The sequence below is a fragment of the Falco rusticolus genome, chromosome 4, assembly GCF_015220075.1.
Source record: "Falco rusticolus isolate bFalRus1 chromosome 4, bFalRus1.pri, whole genome shotgun sequence".
In the NCBI taxonomy this organism is placed as follows: domain Eukaryota; kingdom Metazoa; phylum Chordata; class Aves; order Falconiformes; family Falconidae; genus Falco; species Falco rusticolus.
Window position 1 is genome coordinate 99397438 of NC_051190.1, and position 26396 is coordinate 99423833.

Below are 26396 nucleotides of genomic sequence, written 5' to 3' on the forward strand. Positions count from 1 at the left end.
GAGGAGCGGTGGCCCCTCAGCAACCAGCCCAGCCTGCTCGCTCCTGCAAGGCCACTGCTGCTCCATGGGCTTGCGGGCCCTGATGCATTTGTGCTGCTTGCCGCCATGTGCATGCTACAGGCCGAATTTAACCAGGTGCTAAACTTGAACCAGAAGGCTTTCTGGAAATACTGGTTGGACTTAACGCCGCGCTCAGGGCTTCTCAGCCGCAGCGAACCGCAGCTCCTGCCCGGCCATCAGGTTTGCTGGTCGGCCCCCGAGAAGAACAGGCTGCTCCCGGCCGGGAGGGCGGAGATGCGCCCGAGAGAGGCGCGGAGCGGCTCCAGCACCCGCCCCGCCCTAGCCCCGCGGCTCGGCCTCCCCGCGCCGCCGAGGCCAAGGCAGCTGGGCGGGCACCGGCGACGGGAGCGGGGCTGGGCACGAGCCGGCCGAGGGAGGCTCCACGCCCGCCGCGGCCCCCAGGGGGCGCTGCCGCGGGCTCCGCGGCTCCGGCACCGCCGGGGCCGGGGCGGCACCGCGCGGGGGGAGCGCCGGGCGCATCAGGGCGGGCGCGCCCGCCTCCTCCCCTCGTCCCCTCCCCTCGTCCCCTCCCCTCGGCGGCGGCGGTGGCGCCGGGCTCCCTCGCTCCTCTTCACATGGGGCTCGCCCTGCTGGAGGGACGGCGCTCCTGCCAGCTGCCGAGAGGGAGCCGGCGCGGGGGGCTCGCCGCCGGCGGGCAGGTAGGGGCGGGCGGCGAACCTGAGGGGAAGTTGGGGAGCGGGTGGCGGCGGGACGGGCGCGCGGGGCTCTGCCGCCCCGGCCGCGCGCGTCGGTTACGGCGCGAGGCTTCACCCGGGCGCGGCGGCCGTTGGCGCGGGGCGCACGTGGAGCGGGCACGGCCGGCCCGCCCGGCTCTTCCCGCCGCGGTCTCGGCGTGGCGGCGGGCACACCGGCAGCCGGGGAGCCCCGCGCCGCCGCCCGCTTGCGGACGCGTCGCGGGTGCCCGCTCGTCCCGCCAGCGGCTGCGGCCGGCAGCTCCCCGGCTGCCGCGGGAGCGGCGCAACTTCAGGGGGAACCCGGGCGGGGACGCGGGGCTCCCCCGCTTACCCAGAGGTGATGTAGTTTACTTGCAGAGCCGCGCATCTCCCGCCGCCCGCGCCGTCTTGTCTTTTAACTGGCGTACGAGGGTCGCAGCTGGAGAACGGCTCCGTTATTTGTGAAGTTATTTTATGTCAGTTTAGGGTTTGCGGTTCGTTTGCTACCAAAGGCAGAGTGCCGACGGGATTAATTTCTGTGGTCGGTAGATTAAACGGGGCAAATTCCTTATGCCATTAAAGCGAGCGTTACGGGCTTGCCGACTTCATATAATCTGGCGTTCTCGTAGCTCAGAATAAACCTTTTCACTACAAAGGAGAAAACCGGATCCAGTCCTTGCAGCTTCTGATTGATTAGAGCTCCCTCGTGGAAATCAGCAGGGAGTTTTGCCTGATTAAGACCTGTAAAATTGTCCTGAGGTTTGTTACACAACTAACTGGCTGTAGATGTGCAGTATGGGCTCCGTTAGGTAACTTTGCATCTAGGTCTTGTTTTCACTGGTCCAGTCGAAGTACTTTCGAGTCAAACTAGTTTTGGTGCACCGCTTCAAGGAGTCTTGACATGTCTTAAGGGAGCAGGACAACTGTTTTATCTGCCTTAAAAGAAGAGCAAACTTGTTGGTTAAACAGAGAAATGAGTGACATCCTTTGAAGATACTGATTGAAATCTAGAAATGCATAGGTATTTTGCTGGCAGTGCCAGGTAAAATCAGCTGTTTTCATTCCTGGATGTGTTTTATTCCCTACTGCTTGTGTCGCAGTTGAGCTTTAGAAGTCCCAACCAGGAACCAGGGACCCAGCTGTAACAGAAGATGTACAGGCATGCATGTAATTGTCATCTCTCCATTAAAGAGCATCCTTTCTGGTATGATTATGCAGAAATATTACAGAAAACAGAGCGTTGCACCCAGAAAAGCTTGCAGGTTGCCATTTCCACGCATGAGCTGACTATTCAGTCATTGTAGTTTTTGTTTTTTCTGTGTTCCTAAAATACCTGTTAGTAAGCAGGGTTACGGATTCTAGTCAGTTGTTCATGGAACTTTTCTTGTTGCTGCAACTGCAAAAGTTGCTGTCAATTATTTTTTTTTTAAGGTGCGAAAGTAAGTAAAATAAAATAGAAACTTCCTTGCACTTCAAATAGCAGCAATATAGGACCAGGCTTGGGAAGAGTGGAACAAAAAAAACCCCCAAAACCCAACACTTTTTTGTTGTACCTACTTTCAGATGAGAACTCCTTTGGGGTGGCATTTCTCAAGTTTGTTCTTGGGTCCTTGGAATTTCAGGTGGCAAAAGTCTCATCAGTCTAGCTCTTTGAGTAAGAAAAAGGCACTGTATTGTGGTCTGTAGAGTTCAAATGCACATTACTGGAAAGTTTCAAATAGCCTTAAAATAATCTTTAGTGGGGCAGGTGTGTTTGCTGTATTTGGAGCAATTTGATTTGGTTATGAAAGAGCAGGTATTGTTTCTGAATTAGGGCATACCAGCATAACTGTTAGCTAACTGTTAGTACTTCAGTACTGGTGTTCCCAAAGACCATGATCCAGTATGAATACATGCATGTAAATTCAGTGTCTGTAGAGACATGTGTTGGTACTGTTAACCTCATGGCCACATTGGTGGCTTGGGTACCAGATATCCTTAAGGACAGGTATATGGGAAAAACTCAAGCATGTGCTGAACAGCTTTCCTGGGCTAGAGTTTTTTGTGACTAAATTGTGATTTTGTCACAAATTGCTTTCCTGAATACTTTTAACTTTAGTGACAAACGGTTGGTAACATTCAAAAAGATTTTTTTAATATGCATATAAAGAGCTTTATTGGTTTGTGTAGCTCAGTAGCCATTATGTATCTGGGCTATCATGCCTAACTGTCCATCCCCTAATCTTTTGGGAGAGATTTTTCTAAAATAGGATGCTTAAATGAGCCCCAGTTTAAAATACTGAAGTGAGGTGGAGTACGATGAAGTAATTGTACTCTTAAGATTGGATGTTTGTACCTTGGACAGAAAAACTATCTTCTTAGCAGCATGTCAAAGCTTGGAGCTCTCCATAAGCAGAAAAGCTAATGGAGTACACATTGTGGTATTACATGTTCGGTGCTGTTTACAGGAGGCATTTATATGGCAGTTAGCAATGAAATATCGTAATTGCTGATTTGTCTTTATAGGGGTAGGATTGTCTCTCCACATCCCTCATATTTTCCTAAGTGTCTTGCTGAGTCACTTGAGAAGTCTGAAAGAGCAAGAAGTTGAAGCCAGATGGGAGAAGGTCTAGACTGGCAATCCTACCTGGATTGTCTGCCTTGTCTGCTATAGATCGTTTGAATTATGCTATAAAATAAAGATATTTCTAGGTATTGCATCCGGTGGTTGGCTTACAATGTTCAAAGTTTATGAAGTGATTTTCTGTTAGATGGCTTTCTATGTCTTTGCATGCATATTTTGTAGATGTTGGTATTTGATTATGCTGTCATAGCTTCCCTTTTCCTAGATTTGTTATTTTAATGTTTTAAAATTATCTAGTAGACTCCATGCAGAAACAACACACTCTTAATGGAGTGTTGGAGTGGAGAATTTGAATGTGAGATAGCCCGTGGTCAGCATTATGGTTCCCGATGCAACCATTAGTCAGCAACGCTTCACATAAATATCCAAACTAAAATTTAATATCATCCGCTGTACATACTTCATCGGAAAGGTGACTTTAAGCAAGCAGGAAGTTCTAACTCGAGGATGAAGAATACATGTCTACAAAGATCTGTGCTGAGGTTGCTGTGAAAATGATAACTTTGAGGTTTAAGTGTTCATGACTCAAAGTTTAAGTCCATTTTTGCTCTTACAAACTGTAACATACAATTTTAAAGAGTAGCTAAACAGTTTTAGCTTTTTCCAAGATGCCTGACAGCAAAACCTCTGTGTAAGAGGGTGTGCTTCCCTGAGGAGCTGTGCTGTTGCTGGCAGTTGCAACTGGAGTGTCCTTTGCTGGTTCAGTTGCATGCACCACTGATGCTAGCTGATGGCAGTGAGAGGCATTTGTTCTGTGTAAACTCAGGTTTGAGCAGCTGAAGACCCTCATGGTGTTTACCACTAATGAGCCAATTGTAGTTTCTGTGTTTACTGCAAATTAACAAAAAGAAGTGTGTTAGATTGCTTCTGCTTGACCTTTTATGCTGCAGACGCTACACAGCTGTGAAGTTGCCTTTAGCTCTGGCTTAGGAACATACTTTTCAAGGTGGGGTGCATGTCCTTAAACAGCCTTGATTCTCAAAGAAAGGTTAAGTTTGAAAGTGGCATTTGTGCCCTAGAAAAAGCTGTGCCGAGAAAAGGGGAGCTACGTGCGTGCTTAAAAACTAACACATGGCCAAATGTTTTGGTGAATAAGCTTGAGTGCTTTGCTGAATCACAGCTGTGAGCGTGCAGAAATACTATACCTACGAAGTCTGCTGCAACTGAGTACAGTCTTTGTTACGTATTTCAGTGCAGGTGTTTGGAGACCATCCGAACAGCAAAAATGAATTAGGAGTGGGATTATACATGCTATCAGACAAGAAGGGAAGCGTAACATTGCCAGTGGCTTAGTTCAGGCTTCGCTGGGAAATCTCACCAGGATTTCTCCCTTTCTCTCTGATACTCTAATACCAGGTGAAAACTGTTGCAGTAACTGTTCTACTTACCGTTGATTACATTAAGAAAGTGGGGCGTCCAAATACATATAAAGGGGGCATCCAAGTAAACTGCCTTGGGAGTTCCACCAGTGGCTTGCAGAAACTGTGGGATTTGCCCGATAGTAACGTTTTTGTGGCAATCTGTGAGGCCGATTTGACAAGCTAGAGTAGCTGGTAAATTTGACAGCTCGCGGGGACCCGCGGTCCCGGTCCCGCCCGCCCGCATGTCGCTCTCTTCATTTGAGGGCAGCGGAGACGGGGCCGGCCGCACGCCGCTGGGGGGAACGGGGCTGGCCCCCAGGCCCCCTTCGGGCGCGGGGCCGCCAGGGGGCGCCCGAGGACCGGCGGAGCGCGGCGGCGGTGTGCGGGGCGCGGGCGCGCCCGAGTCCCGCCGCCTCCCCGGGGGATCCGGGCCGGTTTCGGAGTGGGGCCGTTAATCCCAACTTAGCCGATCCACTCCTCGGGTAAACTACATCGCCCGCCTGCGCGCCCTCGTGTACGCAGTGAGGGGCCGCGTTCCGCTGGCCTTGGCTTACGGACAGCAGCGAGGTAACCTCGAGGGAAGCCAGGCCGCCGAGGTGCGCGGCACGGCGGTGAGGCGGGGCGGTACGCTGCCCGGCGGGGTTCAGATGAGTTTTGCACCGCATCCCTGTGCAAGGCAAAGCGACCTGGTGTCACGGGTGCCAGCGCACCCTGGCTGGCTCCCACAGGGAGCGGGCCCTCTGTGTTGGCGGGCGAGCTGCTGGAAGAGGGGCACGGGGCGAGGAAAACGCTGCTTTGGCAGAAGTCCTTCAACAGCAGAGCCCTTTCACGATGGGCCTGGTTAGCTACAGGAGGTTGTCTGGCCGGGAGGAGTTTTCTCTCCTAGCTTAGCTCTTTGCGCCCCCAACACCAACATCACTTTACCGCTAACCTTTCCTACTTTTCCAGCGCAGGCCCTCTGAAGCTGGCAATGAAATGGCTGCCAGCTTCTTTGGTAGCCTGAGCACCTCCTGGTGTGGGTGCCACAAGGACCCTAGGCCAGGCTAGCCTTTCCTGGCTAGAGCAGTGGTTCCCAGCTGTAGCTACCTATGTGACTTCGATTCCTCATTTATTTTCAGTAGATTGACACGGGGTGGGGGGGGTACCTACAGCATTTGATTCGGTAATGAGGCTCATTCGTGGATCGGCGCAGTCTGTAAGTGACTGTTAAGGAGAGTTGGGGTGGTACAGAATAAGACTCCCTTTATTTGAACAGCAGACAAATGGAAAGATGAGTCCTAAGTAAGAAGAGTTTTCTTGGTGGAAAGGATTGTGAGCTGTGGAACTGTTTTGGCACGACACCTCTGTGCAGTTAATCCACGCTTTCCTAATCTACTGCCTGCTGTAATTTTCTCCAGTGAATTATTTAAATTATTTACTTGAATCGATCACTGAATGTTACATGGATTGCCAGTCATCAGGCAGCAAGACAGATATTCACTGTACATCTGGAGAGGGCAAGACACCCTTCTCACAGGTGGCAAAAGCCAATCATTTGGCTACGGGGTACAGCTTGGACAGGGGTGATATTTGGAATTAATTTCTACCGTGTTTTTTTTTAATTATCTGTTTACTTAAGGGAGTTTCTCCTCTTGCATTATCTTGTCTAGAGCCTTCAGGCAAGATTGTTGTCTTTAGTAATTCTTGTCACTGTGGCTCTGCACAACATGAAGGACTAGGATTGTTAATGTTAGTTTCTGCCTAGAAGGATTCTGTCGGTAAGCAACTGGATATTCTGATACATGCAGAATTGTCTTGTTGAATTAAAAAATACCTTGTATATAATCTGCAGTAAGGATATATCCGTACAGTTATGTGAGGACTGTAAGTGACTGGCACTTTGTCAATGCCAGTAAAATTCTTGGAAATGTGAGCAAAGGAATAATCCACAGCTAAAAGTATGCTAAGTAATGTAGACAGCTGTTTCTTATTTGGTTTTATGCTAATTGCTGTTACTGTTGGATTTGCTAATGGATTTGAGCATCATTTGTATACTCTTGGTGCAAACATTGCTTTGGTACATCATGTGTTGGTAACGGATAAAACAGATGCTTTTACTTGGCTGTTAATTTATGCTGAAAGTTTTATGGGATCATGAAGGTTCACTGAGAAAGATTGAAAATGATTCTGAGATCTTGCCAGACATTTGGCCAGATAGGAGCATCTTTGCATAGTGATCAAAGGAATGAGGAAGAAAAAAAAATTATGAAATTATTTGTATGGAGTTAGCATATAGATGAAGGAGAGGAGAGGAATAAGGGAAGGAGAAAGAGAAAATTGCACTAGTCTGTCTGTCAGAGTAGGTTCCAATTCTCTGTGAGAGATTGTGGGCAGCTTGTAAACTGCCTGGGTATGTTTTCTGAACTTGCAGAAAGGCTTTCAGTCTTAAGCTTGTATTAATGGTCTGGGCTGAGGCTCAGCTTCACTTGTGTGGAAGAAATGGAAGAAGGTTTGCTATGCTACAACTTGGCTTTCTGTTATTTTGTGGATGTATAAAATAAAATGTCGGCCCTCGTGCTGGGGCTTACAGTACATGCTGGAGTTGGCCACAGACCAAGCAGAAGCTTTAAAGGCACATGTAATTTCCTCTGAACTTAGGAAGTGTCCTTTTGTCTCTTCACCTAGATTAACTGCTGCTTGACTAACTTTAATTTTAATTTTGCTTCTCTTTGTGACATAAGCAGCCATGCTAACTGATAGAGATTAAAAATAAATATTTGTCAGTTTTGATTTGATATCTTAAAAGCTCAAGTGCAACTTATAGGAAAAATGACAGTCCTTCCTTCTCATATCCATTGAAGTCTTACCTTCCAGAAGAAAGAATTGAGCCATAGGGCTATAGAGTAGTCAGAACTGGGGAGGCTGGTGAACTGTATTTGAAAGTCATTTCTGCACAAGCTGAGATACTTTGTATCTCTCTCTATTGAAGGGCTAGGAGGTGAAGCAAAATAAATGCTTGTTATATGCATGTTGTAACTGGTTTGAAATGTCATCAAGATGCAGCTTATAATTAGAAACACGAGACTAAACCCTCATCTTTCTGAACATGGATTTGTAATGAATGGCTGATTTAGAACAAAGTATACACAACAAGTATACGCATGAAAAATGTTTAAACAAATGTGTTTATGAGATTATCCCTTGGTACTGAATCAAATATTGTGTCACTTCTCTAACTATTGTGTCAAGAATGATATGAAAGTGACTAATTACACAATATACAGTTATACAATAAACATCTTTTTTGGGGTGGAATTTTATTAGTCTTGTTTATAGGTGGACTATGTGCAACTACGGACCCAAGAAAGAGATAGCACATGATAGAACTGAATAAGCTGATCTAATGCTTCCCCATCAACTCGATACAGTTTTAAAAATAAGAATAACTGCAACATTGAATAAAATTGTTTGCAAGGATAATTTTGTTGGAGAAGCAGTCTTTAGGTGACTAATACTTAAATGTCTTCCATGGACTGGTAAGGGAGACGGTATTCCAGTTTTTGCACACAAAGATAAAATGCCTAGTTTGTAGGGACTTATTATAAACAAAGACTTTCTTATTTCATCAGTGCATTCATAACAGTAGAATTCTAAGAACTATTCAGTGTACTTGGTCAGCAGCATAGATCCTGTTAGACAGAGATCCTGTTAATTGCCCCTGCGGGGAGAAGCTAATGCAGTTATCTTTAGTGCTCTTTCTTGGCCACTTTGTTCACACTGTACTGTGCACGAAGCGACTATGGAAGCAAGAGAGATGTAACCTTAAACCATTTATTGACTGAGGTGTGTAGCAGATGGGATTAGTGCGCAACTGGGCAAAGCATTGACATACCACCTCCAGTTAAGACTCCAGTTAAGACAGAAGCACAGAATGGTTGAGGTTGGAAGGGACCTCTGGAGGTCATTGGGTCCAACGCCCTTCCTCAAGCAAGGCCACCTGGAGCCAGTTGCCCGGGACTGTGTCTAGACGGTTTCTGAATTTCTCCAAGGAGAAAGACTCTACAGCTTCCTTGGGCAACCTGTGCCATGCTTGGTCACCCTCACAGTGAAAAATGTTTCCTGATTTTCAGAGAGAACCTCCTGTGTTTCAGTTTGTGCCCATTGCCTCTGGTCCTGTCACTGGGCACCACTGGGAAAAGCCTGGCTCTGTCCTCTTTGCATCCTCCCTTCAAGTATTTGTATACATTGTTAAGATCTCCCTTCTCAATCTTCTGTTCTCCAGGCTGAACAGTCCCAGCTCTCTCACAGCCTTTCCTCTTATGTGAGATGCTCTAGTCCATGCAGTCCATTCATCATCCTTGTGGCCCTTTGCTGGATTCTCTCCAGTATGTCCATGCTGCTCTTTTACTGAGGAGCCCAGAACTGGACACAGTATTCTAGTGGCCTCACCCATTCTGGCATGGTTGCTGGCCTGGCAGCCGTCAGTATTGGGGAAGGTTGACTTCTACTGCTTCTTGGATGGACTGATGCCCAGTGTTGTGGAGATGCTATATTCTGATTCCCTAGGGTTTTTTTCTACTATAGGTTTTCATAGCTTTTCATGGGGTTTTGTTTGGTTTGTTGTTTTGGGGTTTGTTTTTTTTTTTGAGTGCTTGAACTGTTAACAACCTATGTTTCAAGGATCTTAGGTCTAACTGCAAATTTACTGTTCTTATGTATCATGGCTCAAGTCTAAGTATCGCCACGCAGATTCCTTGCAAGCTGGCAGTTTCCTCAGAAGTTTGATTCAAGGTTATGCAGTTCTGAGTGTGTCATAACTAGGCCTTGGATCACAGACAGCTGAACCCCTAGGAGAAGGATTCACAGAAAGCTGAGGTGTGAAATCAGTATGAGCTATGCTATGCTGATTCCCTTAGGAGGACATACAGCAAATAGTAGCTGCAAGGTTGTTTGAACTACTTTCAAAATAACTGAATGCCTGCAGGAGAAGCCTTGTAACAAGCTTTCTCTGTGCTGGACTATTATCCATCAGTGTGTATTTCTGACACTAATATGGTTTATAATTGGCTCTTTGCCTGGCCTTACACAGTGACAAGTGGTGCTGGTATGGATTGCCTGTGGTAAGGAACGCCTTTTTTTTTTTTTTTTTTTTTTTTTTTTGTGTCTAGGAGGTTTCGATTGAATGATAGGAAAAAATCTTCACTGAAAGGGTTCTCAAGCGTTGGAATAGGCTGCTGCAGAAAAGGTTGAGTCGCCATTCCTGGAGGTATTCAAAAGACCTGTAGATATGGTGCTGAGGGACATGGTTTACTGGTGGACTTGGAAGTGTTACATTTATGGTTAGACTTAATGGTCTTAAAGGTCTTTTCCAACCTATATGATTCTATGATCCAAAAAAAATGGCACGAAATCCATCTAAAGAAACAGGTGAAGATGAAGCTCAGGGTGTTGACAGGAGTTGTAAAGGAGCAATTGACTGAGGGTGAGAATGAGTATACTGGCCTGCTATGTTACATTCTATGTGACAGTTACGAAAAGGTGGTGCAGTAGGTAAAATTGGAGAGAAGGAAAAATAAGAACAGGTTTTATGAAGAGAGGAGAAGACACTTTTCGTATTTCCCTGAGAGGTAGAAGGATCAAAAATCCTCTTTGGCTTTTTTTTCATTAAAAACCACTCATTTGGTAAATTTCTGACTCTTGTTGAAATGCAAAGCAAAACTTTACATTGCATTCACTGGTGCTGGAATTACTCCTGTCTCGAATGTCAGGAAAAAGCCTAAATTTTTTGTTGTATTTTTAAGTTTACAAACTTGGAGCATTTCTATATGCAATGGAAAATCAGGTCAAACACTGGGAAAAACTTTCTTACTGGAACAGTAGTGTAACTGAAAAATATTTCTGAAGGAAGTGAGATTTCAGTCATCTGGAAGTTTTAAGAACAGAGAGTATCTACCATGAGATCTTGAGATAAAGTTAATTCGGTTTTGGGGGCAGTTTATGTTTCAACCACACCCTTTGTGATTTTATAAAATTTTCCAGAAAGCAGACTTTCAAATATGTTTGATCCCTTCTACACAGGAGGCAAAGAGTTCTTAAATTGTTGATCTCTGTGCAGCACATCAAGGAAGCCAATGTGTTTCTAACATAAAATCACAAGAGTTAACAAATCTGTGATGGTACTTACTTGTGAACTGGCTATTTATTAATGCTCTTAAATTTTTTTGCTGCTGCAATTTAGATATTTATTTTGACAACCAAAAGTGGCCCCTATGACTTACAATTATGTACAGGTATCAGTCAGACATCTCTGAAAAGTGCCACCCCTTTATTGCCACTAGAGACTTGAGTCTCAAGTGTGACTTGAGTGACTTCCCACTACTTCTTATGAATAGGGACAGAGGATGTGGTATCTTCTTCTAAGAGATGATACTTAAAGCTTCAGACATAGTGGCATAAGCATTCATCAGGTGTTATCAAAGTGACTGGCACACCAGTCGTCTTCTAACTATTTCTGCAGTAAAATATAAGTAATTGGATTGTTAAGGATTATTTTACTCTCTGGAGTGGTGGTGTTTGTGTGTAGGTTTATTTTTTGGCGTGTGGTGTATTTCATGGTTTGTTTTATTTTGGTTGTGGGGATTTTTTGTTGGTTTTTTTTTTTTTTGTGTGTGAAGTGTTCAGTTTGAGAGCAATTGCAACAGTCTTTATAGGACAATTTCTGTGAGTATTGTTTTTGGAAACAGTTAACTGAATGGATGACAAGACTGAAATCCTCATTTTTATTATGGCCTTTCTTCCGTCCATCTGTGATCTTTACTTCATGCTGTAGCAAAACAACAACTTGCAATGGTTCTTGCATTCAGCTGAAATTTCTTAGAGCAGTGTTCTTTCTAGTTCTTTCTAGCTGTTCACTTAATTATGGGTTCTAAGATGGATTTGCTTTGTTTAAAAAAAAAAAAGCCAAGAATATCAGAGACCAGTTTTTTTGAAGTTCAGTAAAACCTTTTTTGAGGAAGCATCCTTGAAACTTTTTGAGTTAACTGCTCAAAGAGGTGTATTTGAAGTTTAGCAGTGATATTCAGCGGGCTGACTGGGGGAGTTTGTAAAGTTAGCTGTTCTAGTCTGTGATGGAAATGGCTTTGGTTTGAACCAAAGTTTAACCAGTTTAAACAAAGTTTAACTGGTGTTCACAGAAAGTAGTTTCATGGTGAGGATGCTTGTTTCCTGCCTTAAATGAATCTTTAATTTTTACACCTTCCTACTTGTGATGTTAATGAATTGGTTTCCTTTCCTGTCCTATTAAGCTGTATTTGGCCTTCTTTTACTGAAATAAATCTGGTCCTGACAGTTTTCTTATGTAATTACTACCTACATAGTATTAAGAAAGTGTAAAGCTGGTCCGTACTAAGTATAAGATGAAGCATGACTTTTATAAGTGATGATGATGCAGCCAAATGTGTTCTGTAGGCATTTATGATCGTAATTGGCAAAAAGCAAATTTTTACATGACTCAAATTTTATTACCTTCTCGGATATAATGCATTTCGCTGTGGGCAAATAATTACTGTATAATCACTCTCTTTAGTGAGTACCCAGAGTTAATTTACTTATTTGCACTTATGTCTTGGTGGAGTTTTATTGTGGAAGTAGTTATATTTAATGACCCATTTAGCAGGTGAATAATTCTTTCATGCTGTTGTATCCATTTCCCTGTGACCATCTATGACTTGTCACATACTAATTTTTTCAAAAGGTGCAGTTTTATATCTGTGACCAGAGGCTAAATTGGCGTTGAACAAAATAGCAGAGAGAGAGGAATGTTGGGGATTTGATCAATTTGAAATGGTCCATTTCTCCTTCAACTTAAGAGAATCGGGGAAGATGGATTCAGCAAGTGACTTGCAATGTAGCTGATCTCCTTAAATTCACTGACAAAATAGGAGCTGCATTCAAGCAATGTTTACAAATTACTGCCTTGTAGGTTGCCAGCAGAATGCATGAGATCTGCAAAAGTGGCAGTACCCAGTGATTTCTGAAAGATAAGGGAAAACAAAGGGGAGAGTAGCCCTAACATTTTTCATGCAGCTGTTGCCAAGAAGCTTCAGTCGAACATAATCTGTTATTGATTGTGGTTTTCTTGGTTTAGGAATGACAGAAGTTAGACCACAATTCAGTTTCTCTAAACTGATTCTGATGTGACCTATGCTCTGGCAGCAAAGAAATTTTGTACTATGGATTTTGTGCTGTGTTGGAACTGAAATTGCAGTTGGAAAATAAGGTAGAAGATCAAGTCACTAGTGTTGAAGTGGGGGAAAAATTAGTGTGCAGCTTAAAGTTTATGTATAAATGAAGGATTGGTGTTAAATGTTCTTAATAGCCATCCATTGGAAGGAAAACACAGTTGACCTCTGTGGAAAAGGATGCATTAGACGTCAGTACAAAATATCTAATAAAACTGGATTAATAGCACTAATGTTTGGAAGGAGAGAGGAAAGCCTTTGAATCGTTTTGATTAGAGGTGGAGGAACTTGAATCTTTTTCCTGTCCGGGGCCAATATTCTTTGGACAAAAGATGAGGCTGGTTACAGCTCTTTGATGTACGTTGTCATTCAATTTTTAGTTGAAAGCACTTAGCAAAGTCAGTGGAAATCACTAATAAATTGTTATGACAGAGGGACTAAAACTCTGGGGTTTTGGGGTTGTTTTTCCTAATATTTTCAGTAGCTCTCCCCCCATCCAGTTCAACTTGATGTGAAACTCCAGACAGTATTACTATTGCACAGGGTATTACTAGCTGTCAGGGAAAGTGGTGGCTCTCAGCTTTTTCTGCTTTTGTTCCTGTAGGGAGGGACTGAAGTATTCTGGGGAAAGCAGGGTTCAGGTGTGAGGAATGTCTGGGCAGCAATGCAGGGTAACAGATCTGCCTTTGCTCCCTGTCATGGTGTCTCTTCTGTAAGGTGTGTATTTGGGAAGCAAGAGGCAATATGAAAGCTTGAAGCAGGAAGAAAAGGAAGGGAAGATAAAAAAGAAAAACTGCCTTTGAAGTCACAGTCCAACAGCTTATGAATTCTTACAGATGTTGAATAGTTTTGCTCCTCTTTGCCTTGGTGAGTGAGTCACCAACGTTGCTGCTGTGCTTTTTCAAATTTGGTGTAAAGAGGGGAAGCAATGCTGCTTCCACTCTGCTGTCTGGGAACTGAGGGCCAGCAGGGTTATGTGATCTGTCTGCACTCACACTAGGGATCTGTGGCAGTGAGGCACCAGAAGAGGGGTGTTTGGACTTCTGGTCCAGCACACAATTATATGCAATTCCTCTAAAAAAGCATTTGTGCATATTCTGTGTATATTGGAAGAAAAGAGCAGAAAACTTGATCCCAAGATTCTCATTAGTTTCTATTAAAAAATTAAGTGACAGGCAGAAATTGCTTGTGATACTTCAATAGTGCAGGTATGCTTTTGGCCTATGTAGAAGCACTTGTGGAAAAATTACTATTTATGAAGAGATTTAGAGCTATTTATCTTCCATGAGCTATTTACTTCTTCAACTGAGCTAACATCTATTAAACATTCATTCAAAGTAAAATAATCTCAAGAGTCAATTTAGGTAAACTGCAGTACCTCTTTCTAGACTAAAAATTGCTTTGCATAATGCACGTAGAAAAATCCATTAAATTAATTTTTCTGTTCCTCTCAGTCTTTATTATATGTTGAGATTAAAAGAATTTTATGAGGAAAGGAGGGAAGAAAGCTCTTTTGTCAGCTGCATAAAGGGACAGTCAGAGCTTTTGTGTGTAAGGGTGTTTTTTTTAATCATGTCTTCAATTTTCTTCTCTTTTATGTTGAATATGTTATCATGATGGCAAACTTCCACACTCCCATTGATATAAACAATAGTCTAATAACCTTTAGAGCTTTGGTATTTTCCAGCCTGTCAACCAAATGAATGTGTGGAAGAATGTGGAAGACAGTGACTTAAATCATGTTGCAATACACAGTTAGCTTGTCCTTTACTTGAAATAATGTATATTTTTAAAACCATGTGGCTGCAGCAGTGGATGATTTTTGAGAATTAGTATCACTTTTGATTACTGTTCGAGAAGACAAGCAGCTGCTTTGTGTTGGAGGTATAAACAAGATGCTGCTGTACTGCACAGCTTGCTGAGCTGAAAGCTTGGGGACTGATTACGAATGAGGACGATGCAGGTGAGACCTGCCTAGAGGTGTGGGCCTTGGTGGGAAACTGGAGGGATTAAGCTTATTCTGGGTTGGGTGGTGGTTGGAGACGGTCTGCAGTCTCCTAGCCTTACCCCGATACCATTGTCGCTCTCTCTTAGAAGTTCAGTTTTACACTACATTTAGATGTTACCAGGTATTTAAAGTGCTGATGTTTTAAGACCTAGCTGTTAAGGGGTGGGTCATTAAGGGGCACAAAGAACTGGTGCACATCAAACTTCGGGAGATATACCATTAAGGGACAGGACCACAGCCCGCTAAAGTCAAGGAACGTTTTTTCCTTAGTCTCTAGTGTGGTTGTGGTGGCATTATATAAATGTTTTAACAAGTTGGGTATTCCTGTGCAATGTCCTAACATTTTTTTTGCCAGGATGTTTTAAAGAGACAAAAAAAAACCCAAAACATTTTGAGACTTTGTGCAAGGTTTCTTTGTTCATTCAGTTGTATTAACTCAGCTTTAAATTAATTTATCGGCATTGCAGGAGGGTAGGGGAATACCAGTAGGCCATCAGTAGATGGTAGCTTTGCTTTTGTTGCTACAATTGTCCAGTAAAGCTAATACTTGCCTGTACTTCAGTGAATCCTCTCCCAATGCCTTCTCAGATACTATCAGCTATTTCCAAGCTTAGGAAGGGGATTCAAGTAAGCAATATCAGGCTCTGAACCATGGGTCGAGGAGGGCTAGCAAGTTACTGTAAGTCAGATGAGCCATGTTAGCTCTCCATGTTTATGCTCTGAACTTGACTACCATGTGTCTCCTTTAGACTACTTTAGCTGAATGTTGGAAATAAAAATCTTTGGCTGCAAACAGTTGTTCGTGTTGCTGCACTATTTGAAGTTGATGTCACCTGCTGGTACTTGCCAGTGCCATGTTGCCAGAGATTGTTCCCCTACAGCTCTGCAAGCAGAATAGATGTGTGAGAGTATTCCAGTCTGTTTCAGTCTGAATCCGTGATGTTAGTTTAACTTGCTTTGCATGTGGGAGTGGATTTGAGTTATCCAACTGACTTTGCTGGAAGGAGATTAGAAAGTGCTTTCTACTGTCACAGCCATAGGGAGGGGACAATGACAGGTAGCACAGTACCTACACAAGACATCTTTGTAGAGCCTGTGATTTTTCATGAGTTCATATTGATGTAAGATATATAAGTTAAAGAGGTTAAAGCATGTAAAAGTGCTCATGGAGGTCCAAACTATACTAGCAGGCTTATACCTGCTATGATTGTGACAGAATTCTTAGATTTTGATGTCCCAGCAAAGTCTTCTGAGTGTAGGCAAAGGCACAGTGTTGATTCTTCCACCTCATCTAGCTTTGATTGTCTTAAAAATCTCTGCTTAATAAGAATCCCCCCTTATCAGGTAACTAGCTTGCTGTAATTCTGAGTGCGACTGAACAAGTTTAAAGCAGGCACATCTGTGTAAGAAAGATGTATCTCTGTAAACATCCAACAAGCCCAGCCAATCCACTTTGGAATCCTGGCTGGAGAATATGTGTGCTGGCAGTCAAATAGCAGTTCACAGTTCAGTTAAAAATGCAGATTTTATTTAATTTTCTACTTGTTTTCTCACATGACGCTTTTGCCATCTATCTTTCTTTATAAAACACTCAAATTGAACTCTAGGAACCATATTTTCCCAGGCAGAAGTCATTTCTTTTCTCAGCAGCAACTAGTGGTACATAATTTAATGCCACCTGGGAGCGTGGCTGTAAAAGGTTTTTAATTCCTTCCCCCCCACCCCCCCACCTCCTCCTCCTCCTTCCCCCTTATAAGGTACTATAAGCACCCTTCAAAGTAGCAGCAATCTAGAATGTTCATTTTCAAATAATTTCTTAAAATTCATAATTCTGTCATACTTTATTATTTCTATAGGTGAAATATGTTACAAAAAAGTCGGTTTTCAGGAAATATTGAGCTCATATAAAAAAAAAGAAAATTCTAAACTAATGTTGTAAACCAATTATGAACAGCTGAGTATACTCAATAAGCCAATCTTGCAGTAAGGTGTTTGTTTTAATAATTAGAGTATTCAAGCTTTGGAAGCACTTACTACCGATGTAGTGAATTCATTGTTATTGTAATTCTTATTCATAATTTCTATCTTTATAAAAGTTCGTCCTTCACTCAATGATGAGTCATAGGCTTGCTTTAAAACTTAGGTGAAAACAGTCTTTTTCTGATTTCTGATGCAAAATATCAAACTTCTTGTTTACAGTGATCCTTTCTGCCCTCAAGATAAGAATCTTGTTGCAGAATCAGGACATCAAGTTGTTGTCTTTGTCAGGGGTTGGATAGTAAATTTATGTTGTATTCTGTGTTTATTACGATGTGCTCACCTAGTTGAATTGTATCTGGTTTTTGACATAATTGATATGCCTACTGGTTTTCCACAGTATAAAATGGACTCTTGCAGCTCTTGGGGAAAATGAAGTTGAGGAAGGAAAAGCTCAGCACATTGCACTGCTTAGGTGTCAGACTAGGGGAGATCTGATGATGTAGAAATGATGATATAAGAAACCAGAAAAAGACTTCTACAGTGATTCATTTTCTCATCTCTGGCAGCCATAGAAACAGATCTGAGAGCCTGTTTTTCTAGGTTTTATGCTGTTACTGTGCCTACAGTATGTTGGTTAATGTGAAAACAGGCCTCCCCTAAAGACTACTAGTTTGTAAAGTGACAAGATTTGTGGATATACATGAATATATGTATGTATGTGTGTATTTCTTCCCTATTGTCTTGAAATTTTATTTCAAAAGTGTTTCTGCAACTCTGTTCTTCACTCCTTGGGCTTTGCTGATGTACAGTAAAGTCAAGGGAGCCTACCTCAGAGTCAGCATTTTGTCTACGGGACTGTGCTATACAGGGCTACGGGGGAGAGAAAAAAGTGCCAGAGAAATATCTATTATATGATGTCATCAAAGGTTTCCAAAGCATCATAAACCCAAATGTGTTTAAGTCAGGTCTCTTTGAGGGTGTGTTGGGGTGGGGGGGCGGGCACTAACTACTTGTTCATGGTGTTATATGTGACAATAGTGTCCCATTTTAGACTCCCTGACCTGAATCTGTCATCTGTAAGATGAGGCTGTTTTAAAGAGCATGGGATCCAAAGAATGTTTTTCCTGGCCTCTCCTGTACATCATTTAATTCTCTTTTATTTTAATGGCTATAAGTAAAATACAAACAGCACGCAGACTGTAGTAGCTGAATAAATGTTATGAATGGTGGGTGTTTTAAAAAGAAAAAGCCGTTTTAGGAAGGGCTGTTTTCTCTTTGTGACATTATGGTTTGTCAGTCTTTGTGCGTATCGTAGCCCTGTCAGATGCTGCTCATGAATCAGAAAAGGAGATGGGAGAGCTGTTAAAAGGGCTTATTCGAAAAGATGGAATACATGCAAGATGAATTTTGAATGATGAGGTAGAGCTCTGCTTCAGGTCACTCGTGCTTGTATGAAGGCTCATCAGTGTTGTGCGCTGGAGTGAATTTGCTGGTGCCAGGAGCTCCTTGTGCATTTGTGTCAGAAGGCTGCAGAAGGGAGTTTGTAGGTTAGCTGTCAGCAGGCAGTGCGCGGCGTGCTCGCCTGCCCTAGAGCTTTACACGGAGGGATGTGGGCTGTGGCTGGGGGCATGCAGTGAGACCGCTGCTAGGTGCACCATATAAAGAACCCACGATTCAGTAATCCTTCAGTGAAATACAGGAACTTGCTCTTGGATGGCGTGAAAGTGTAGGAATTTGCTGTTTGTTTAAAAAAGCAAACAAACCAAATGAAACCTCCCCCAAACCTGAAAAATGTTTGTGTTTCCTGTGAATCGTTTACAACTCCCTTCCTCCCTAGTTCTTGTTTTGGCCTGTGCTCCAGAAAGTCTGCAATTTTCCCATGTTCCCATGTCTTCTCTTGGGCAGAAGAGATGGGTGCAAAAAACTGATGGGTGCCCTTGATGACCCTGTCAGATTGGCACATGAATGCCCACTATATGTCAAACATCGCTTTCTCAGCTCTGTGCGCAGTATTTGAATGGCGTGCTCTGAATGCCTCTAGTGCTGGTATTGCATCTCTTCTTGTTCAAAGCACATCTAGATAATGATCATAGAATATTAAGTGACTGGTACAGTAACTATTGTTACTAATACACTGTTCCTGATATTGTTGAATTGCACTGCCTCTAGATTAACAGTGGGGAGAATTGCTTCTAATTCAGACAGTAATAAGGATTCTCAGTGTGGTCATTCCTGAATTGACTGGTTTTTGGTACTGGCAGTGCACTACTTGTTTTGCAGCCCTATTATCAGGGCATCTTGAATAGAAGTTGGAAATGTGAAGTGTGGGATTTGAAAATGAGGATCTGGAAATACTGGTGTGGATACTTAAAAAGTGGTAGAGTGGAGAGATATTCCCAGAAAGTCCTTTTTTTACCTTGTTTCTTTCTGAAGTGCTGGTACAGTGGGTATCCCAGCAGGTACAGTCCTTATAAAGGAGAACGTGTATATAGTTATTATCCTTTCTATTTAATCTATGTGCATGCTTTCTCAGTTCAAGTTCAGCCACCTCTAACTCACTCATGCAGGTCCTTTTGATTAGTTAATTTATTGCCCTTATTGAATGTCATTCTGATATTAAAAGGCTAGCACATGAAAGCCTCAACACAGGACCTTTGCTGGACCTATTTGTTGAGCAGCCTGATCCTTTTAATCAAGTTACTGAATTGCTCTGTTCCATCAGGCATGGTCTGGTCTCCTGAGTCTCAAGGAACTTGATTGCAGGAGAGGAAAATGTTAAAGCTATTTAATGTAATATTCTGGGTTCAGAAAACAGTAAAATTGCTGTTTAGGTAAGTAAATAATGAGAAACCAGTTTTTAAAGGAATTACTAAGTCTGCAGATATGCTTTGGCAATTTTTCATGGCAAAACAGTGTATTAAGGTAATACATTTTTCAAAGTTTTGATTTATATGGCTGATTTTACAGTTCTGTTTTACTCTGTAGAATAGGGTGAAGTGCAGTGCAAGAGTCATCCTGGGAAGTTTTTTTTGTCGTGGTTATTTGAGACTGCAATCTCAGCCCAATAGACTCTGCAATACAGAGTCTGTGCATCCTTTTGGGGAGAAGAGGACCATGTTGTCTGCTTGGTGCTGTGAAGAACAGAAAATATTCTCACTGAAACTCCTAGATGAGAGTGTATGGATGTCTAGGATTAAAAAAAAACAACCATGAATATAAACCACACAATAAGAAGACACAGCAAAACACTGTAAGTTCTCGGAGTCGCTGCTTGTGTTAGTACTCTTTCATAGATACATACTGAAAACTGACTGGAGAGTTGCTCCCTGTAGCTGAAGTTATTGCTGTGTGACAATATTGGGCTGGAAATACCACATTACCGAGAGCTCAAGTGGTAAATTTGTATTTGGTCTCCAAAATGTTCAGTCCAAAATTAAGAACCATCTTTTCAGCATGTCATTGGGAGGATTTGTCTTATTTTTCACCACAGGTTTTAATCATCAGGGTGATTAAAAAACAAAACAAGAACAAAAAATAAACAAACCACATATAGGGTGATTGGCTGAAGCTCTGTTGGGAATTTTCACTGGGAATTTGAATTTGTCTTCCCAAATCCTGTTCCACTGACCTGTCATTTAGAACAGTCTTTCCTGATCTAAGCTAATGCTAAGAGAAAGCAACCTGATCTAGATGAACCTGCTTTAGCAGGTGGGTTAGACTAGTTGATCTCCAGAGGTGTCCCTTCCAACCCTGAGCATTCTGTGATTCTGTGAAGCATCTATGGCATTAGATAGTTGCCTGATTCCTGTATCTGCATTGGTGGAAATCAGTGGGAAGCTAGAGGCACCAAAATGATGTGGAGCTGTCCCTTATGCTTTATTTAGTGTTGTCTTTAATTAAAAAAAAAAAAAAAAGGAAAAAAAAAAGTAGCAGTCACCCAAAGCTAATCGCATCAAAGTTCTATTTAGACCAATACTGAGGTATGCATCATTGCACCTTATGCTGTGACCATAAGGGGAGGTAAGTGCTAGGTATAGGAGCAAAGTAGATTAATTGTAATTGTAATATCCTGTTATAGAAGGTATTTTTTCTTTAACATGGAGGAAGAATGTGAACAATTGCAGGCAACACACAGCTTGATTCTGTGGACTTCCTAGAATTACTTCATCTTGAAGACTGCCATCCTTTTTGGGGACTGTACTAGTGCTACCATGTCTATTTAAAATAGTCTAGAACTTCCAGAAGTTCCAGATAATCTCCTGGCATAATTAATTTCATTTGCCCATTCTTATGTTGAGTTACTGAATACAAAAATCCATTTGGCAACCTCTCATCAAAGGAACATATGTAATATGGAGGAGCTCTACTTCAACCTGCTATGGAGACTTCCATCTTAGCCTCGTGATCTTGCTAGATCAATCTGTCAAAGTAACTTTTTTAGAAGAATTTAATGAATAAAAGCATCTATATTCATATTTCTATCTATGTCTGCCTAACCCCAAGCTCTTGCCATTCCCCCACATTTGTATGAGCAGCACATACCACATCCGTCTCTAGAGTGCCTTAAATAGAGCTGACAAAGGACTGATCTTCCTGCTGCCTATTGTGTGACAAGGGCTTTTTCACAATTTTCTCGATTTCCACTGTGACTCAGGTCTGTCATGATAGAGCTGGCAGAACAAAAAGGTTGTAGGCTCCTTAAAGTTAATTCCATCCTCATTTCCTGAAGGTATTTGAAGAATATTTGGCTTTTGCTTGTTTTCCAGCAGCCTTTCTTGAATGCAAATGCCTGGATAAACATTCTGGTAATCCTGGTTTAGTTATTTAAGCCAGGACAATAATTAGGCCTTGTGTGCTTTAAAAACCCTCATATTGTGCAGGCACATGTGGCTGAGTAATTGATCTGGAAAGTAAACAGGAAACCTCAGCAAATGGTATCACACAGTGCAAAGGCAGAAATATATCTGCTATATAGACTTAGTGTAGGATCATTGTCATTTCGTATGTGACAACTTGTGCAAAGCTGGTGAGAACAGGGAAGTACATGGCTTTACCCCAAAGCTGTGTATAAGCATACACCTTTTCTTTCCAGTGCTTTTTAAGGAATGTTTTTAAGCATGACTGTAAGGCAAAAGCACTTTTTTCAGTACTGTTGTCTTGATGTGACTGTCTAGTAAAGGGCTGAGTATTCCAGTTATTGTTACTAGGAGATATAACACATTAAGTATTTTCCAGGTCATTATTAATTTAAATGTATGGTGGTTATGGGTGACAGCCTATGCTTTATATAGGCTTGTGTATTTCACTTACTACCACAGGTCAGTTGCCAGCCCCTCTTCGCTGGGTGCCAGACACTTATATTAAATTCAAACACCAGAAAAATAATCAATAAACTTTCCATATTATATTCTGAATTTTTAATAAAACCCGTTGGGAGTACTGCACAATGCTATGGAGCATATTCAGTAAAGCAGCTAGATAAGAAATATTCGTAATGTGAAAGGAACTATTGATCTTCCTGAAGCTTATCTATTTCTTGAATTCTGTTTCTACGAAGACACTGAATTACTTCCTGAAGGACACTTTTGAGGACCTTTTCATTTGTTGGTTTCATTGGTTTTGGTTTTTTAAAATACCATTCCTATCATCAGATGCATAAGAGGATTTAAATTTGTTGTGGAAAGAATTAAAGACATTGGGGATGTAAGTCTAGGTAGAGCCATGTAATCAAGAGACAGTGGAAAATAATAACACCACCAAACATTTCATGAACAGAGCAATTGGGGTAAAATAGGACATGATCAGCTTGAAAGTATCAACTTTCTATGCATGTTTTTGAAGGCAAATTTGGAAAATAAACATGTCATCAATCGTAGATTGCATCACCTGCAAAACGATTCTGAAACTTTAAAATTAGGCTTTAAAACTTCTTAGATATTCCCTCCTTTGGGTTTGACCAGATGGCCTCCAGAGGTCCCTTGCAATTTTAAGTTACTGTGACTCTCCACATTTTTTTCTCCAGCCAAAAGTATCTGGTAAATTTAATTTCAAATAATTTTGTTTTCCCTAAATTATTTTTGTGAAGAATAAACTGCTTATTTAGAGCAGATAGTTGCTCCCCCCTCCGCCCCTTAATAGTGACTGTGAATGGAAAGGTACAAATTGAAGGAGAACTGTGCTGCTAAAAAGAGTGTCAATACTGTGGGTGTGTGATCAGAAGCTAAGATGAGGTGACGCTTGCATCAGCTATGAAAAGAGTTCTGTTGTTTGGTACAGATTTGCCTGAAATCAATGGCAACTATATCAGCATATTTTTTTTGGCCCTATGTTTTTTCAGTCTTTTATGTAACCCATAAATGCACTTAAATCTAGCAGAAACCTCTCCTTTGAGAGTTATTTCTATAAAGTACAACTGTAGTGCAGTCTCCCTAATTTTGTCATTCTTTTTTTTTATTGAAAACATAACCCCATTGTTGACATGTTGTTAAGGTTTCTGCGCTCAAAGGTCAGCTCTCCCTAGAGTCTCCTTTCGTCTGGAAGATGGCATATATTAAAATTTTATAACAGTTCCTATTAGTTCCAATCCTAGAACCTTGGGATCAGTCTGGCTGCCCTTCTTCACAGCCTATCAAGTGCAATAAATGCCTTGGGTGAGCAATAAAGAGATTGGAATTAGATACTTCTAAGCAAGACTTGTTTGCATAAAGGTTTAAACCTAACCACAGTTGTGCTGATTAAGACTCCTTTCACTTCAGGTGAAAGAAGCTGCTAACACTTCCACATATAAACCAGCTGATCTTATGAAATAAGGTATAGTAAATATGCATGCATGTAGAGGCAGGGCTACACTTTCAACTTTCTTTCACTTCACAGTTTGCTTTTTGTAGATAATTGAAAAAGAAATTACTTCCTCTTAGTGTTAAGTGTGAATAGATAACTTCACCAAGGTTTCTAAAGGAAAAGGGTATTTTCATTGCCAATAATTAATGTTCCATTCCCAAGAACAGTATCTGTCCTTTCCACTTCACTCTCCATGTCTTTCTTTGGGATTGGCTCTTGGTTTTGGTCAACAGCCCCTGGGAAAGCTAGAATGGGAGAGTCCCTCCCAGCTGTTAGGGAGGGGATCCAGATCATCCAAGAATATGCTTGCTTTGAGTTGTGTGTGAGAGGACTGCCCTGCGGTAGTCTGAGTAAGCTCTGTGGGTTAGCATGGTGGGAGTGGACTTGAAAGCAGAGGCCAGAATTCCGCTTGTCCTTCAGTCGCTCTAAAAGGAGGGTACTGAATAAACACTTGTGCCTGAAAAACTGGATTTCAGATATTTCCATCAGAAAAGTTTAGATAAGGTCAAGGTAATTATTTTTTTCCTACAGACTTACTCCACTGTGAGTGACACAATAGTCTGATGTCTCTAGAGACTATTGTGCCCCTGGACATTATTATGTGGATAATAAGATTAGCTTAAAAGCTTGGAGAGAGTCACTAAACTTGTATTTTCAGTGTGGGATAAATTTTTCTCAAACAGCATGCCTTTTCATAATTGATTGCATTTTTAAAAATGTCAAGCAGTGTCCTGCTAAGTTTATTGATGAATGCAATGGGTGATATCTAATATTAAGGAGAAAAAATAACACAGCATCTAACAAACAAATCACGCTTTTCTTTTAAATCTCCTCTTGTCATGGTCCATTTGAAGGATGTTGCAACACATCTTCGAGAATTAATATTACAGCTCACTGAGTATTTGTGAATGAGTAAGATGTCTGTCCTCTCGGCCAGCTCTTTAACAAGGGAAGATATTGCCAGGGCCAAACCTCCATGATGAAATTGTTTCGATGAGCTGCTCCTTTTGACTTTTGTAAAGAAGCCAAACTGTCAAATACCTTAACACTAAAAAGATTTATTGAGTTAAGCTGCAGTTGTGAAGTGTTTAGATAGCTCCTATCATCACCATTTGATCGGGTATGTGCCCTACTGGGACTGATTGATCACTCAGTGCTGCTTGGTGGATAAGCGTGTGAACTGCACTGAGAGGTGCCGATTGAGCTGCCAAGGTGCTGTTACAGAAACTTGTGACAATTCCAGCATTAGGTGATCCTGTGCTATTATATAATGGATCTATATAATGGATCTTTTGACTGTGGTGGTGGTGTTCGGTTGGTTTTTTTTGCGGTGTGGTTTTGTTGTTTGGGTTTCTTTGAGTTACGGGTGGGGCAAAAGAGTTAGTATCTTAACAGCTTTCTCAATTCATGCAGGTGTTGAGTTTGCCCAGCAAAATAAACAAACATGGCAAGTGACTTCTGTTCTGCTTTCCACTTCCATGTCTATATGTAACTCCAGACCTGCAACATTCTGTTCTTGTGGATAAATGAATAATTAAGAAAACCCAAAGAAATACATGTGGATTAAATTAAGCACTTAATTTCTTCAGAATGTGGAGAGCCTTCCACAGCGTCCTGTGAAAATTCATGAGTCACATGAAATTATTTCAGGCAGTAATGTCAGCAGAAGTTCATCTTGGGGATGCTGAAAGTGAGTTTCAATGTTATTTTAAAAAATGAAGGAAGAACGAATGGTAAGCTCCAAGGGATTGGTTATCTTCTGATCATGCTGGGTGAGGGAGACAAATACCTCTGTTAATGTAGGCATAATCTGATGTTAACCTAAAACTTTATTTGTTCAGAATGTATGTTTTTCTTGCTGCATATTTTACAACACTTTGTCTTTGGTACCCATGGTCTTAAAGAAACTGCAACACTATTTTGCATCCCTTTACATTGAAGAGAAGAGCATGGTGTGTTATTATTAGGGTCATCTGACAGCTCACACTACAATACTCCATTCTGAATTGCTTGCTGACTCTGATAAACTTTCATGCTGGAATTTGTGTTCCATACTATGTAAAACCTCGTAACTGCAAAGAAAAGCCAAAGCATTCTTCAAGTAAGGTTCCAAGAAAGTGTTATATTTATACTTTTAAAATAAAATACAGTAGTCTTTTCTTTGAATAAAACTAAGTTCTCTGTGTTGTAGATGAGGGATTTGAAATTTGGCAGACTCAGTCTTCTGCTGCAAGGAATATCAGCTAAAAATAGGTGTATGGAAGAACTTCTGTAGACTAGACTGAAACCCATCAGGTCTGATTCTTTGAGTATGCCAGGGCATTTCATAGCTCTGACTGTTCACCAGTCTTTAGAGCCACTCCACCTACTTGAGCTGGGAGCTACAGGGTCAGGTCAGGTTTTGTGTACAATGTCTTTTTCCCTAGCATCCTGCCTGCCTACTTCTTAAAATTCATAGAACAGCTTGGGTTGGCAGGGAACTTTAAAGGTCATATAGTCCAACACACCCTGCAGTAAGCAGGGACATGTACAACTAGATCAGGCAGCTCAGAGCTTCATCTACACTGACCTTGAATGTTTCTAGGGATGGGGCATTTACCACCTCTCCAGGCAGCCTGTTCCTGGGTTTCA

General features: G+C 41.9%; 1 protein-coding gene across 1 annotated transcript in view; it reads left to right on the plus strand.

Moving 5' to 3' along the window:
- Window positions 1-588: 588 nt before the first annotated feature.
- The window catches only part of CPNE4 (copine 4), a 244814-nt gene continuing 219006 nt past the window's right edge, over window positions 589-26396 (plus strand). The window contains exon 1 of the mRNA XM_037386063.1: window positions 589-719. The gene's annotated coding sequence lies outside the window, so the exon portion shown is untranslated. The remainder of the gene's footprint in view (window positions 720-26396) is intronic.